Here is a 1,051-nt window from a genome sequence, read left to right as displayed (position 1 = left end):
AGGGGCGTCACATAACAGAAGGAGCAATCAGAGGAGCTGGATTTTGGATTATTGGTGGTAAACGGCTTATTTCTTCCATCATTCACAAATGTGTCTTTTGTCGAAAACTTAGAGGACAAATGCAGACTCAAAAGATGGCAGATTTACCCCTTGACAGACTGTCAACCATGCCACCATTCACTAGCGTAGGACTGGATGTCTTTGGTCCCTGGACAGTCACCACACGTCGCACCAGAGCAGGAAGTGCAGACAGCAAACGTTGGGCTGTACTTTTCACCTGCATGTCCACAAGAGCTGTACATATTGAGCTCATTGAATCAATGTCAACATCAAGCTTCATTAATGCACTAAGAAGATTCTTCTGCATTCGTGGACCTGCTCAAATACTCCGCTCTGACAGAGGGACAAATTTTATCGGAGCATGCAATGAACTGCAAATTGATCATAAAGAGACAGAACTGAACTCTTTCCTGTTGGGGAAAGGATGCACATGGCTGTTCAACCCTCCCCACTCCTCACATATGGGTGGGTCGTGGGAGCGACTTGTCGGAGTTGCAAGGCGAATCCTTGACAGTATTCTTTTGAAAGCCGGACACATCCAACTCACACATGAAGTGTTAAGTACATTCATGGCAGAAGTAATGGCAATAATGAATGCAAGACCACTTGTATCAATTTCAACAGATCCAGATAAACCAAACCTCCTCACTCCAGCAATGCTCCTCACCCAAAAGACAAATGCCCTATCTGCACCAGCAGGAAGCTTTGCATCTCCAGACCTCTACTCAAAGCAATGGAAGCAAGTACAGTCTCTGGCAGACTCTTTTTGGAAACAGTGGAAAAGTGAATAATTACCAACTTTGCAGAAAAGGAGACGATGTACTGATGATAAACCGAACATTAAAGTTGGTGACATTGTGTTATTGAAAGATTCTCTCACTCACAGAAACTTCTGGTCCATGGGAAAAGTTGTGAGAACATTTGAGAGTAAGGACAACAAGGTTCGGAAAGCAGAAGTAAAAACTATAAAAGATGGAAATGAAAAAGTGTT

General features: G+C 43.4%; 1 long non-coding RNA gene across 1 annotated transcript in view; it reads left to right on the top strand.

The window, feature by feature from the left end:
• Positions 1-1,051, top strand: part of LOC103140510 (uncharacterized) — a 134,653-nt gene that overhangs the window by 104,761 nt on the left and 28,841 nt on the right. The window lies entirely within an intron of this gene.

This window comes from Poecilia formosa, unplaced genomic scaffold (assembly GCF_000485575.1).
Source record: "Poecilia formosa unplaced genomic scaffold, Poecilia_formosa-5.1.2 Scaffold72, whole genome shotgun sequence".
In the NCBI taxonomy this organism is placed as follows: domain Eukaryota; kingdom Metazoa; phylum Chordata; class Actinopteri; order Cyprinodontiformes; family Poeciliidae; genus Poecilia; species Poecilia formosa.
This window is presented reverse-complemented; position numbering and strand designations above follow the sequence as displayed.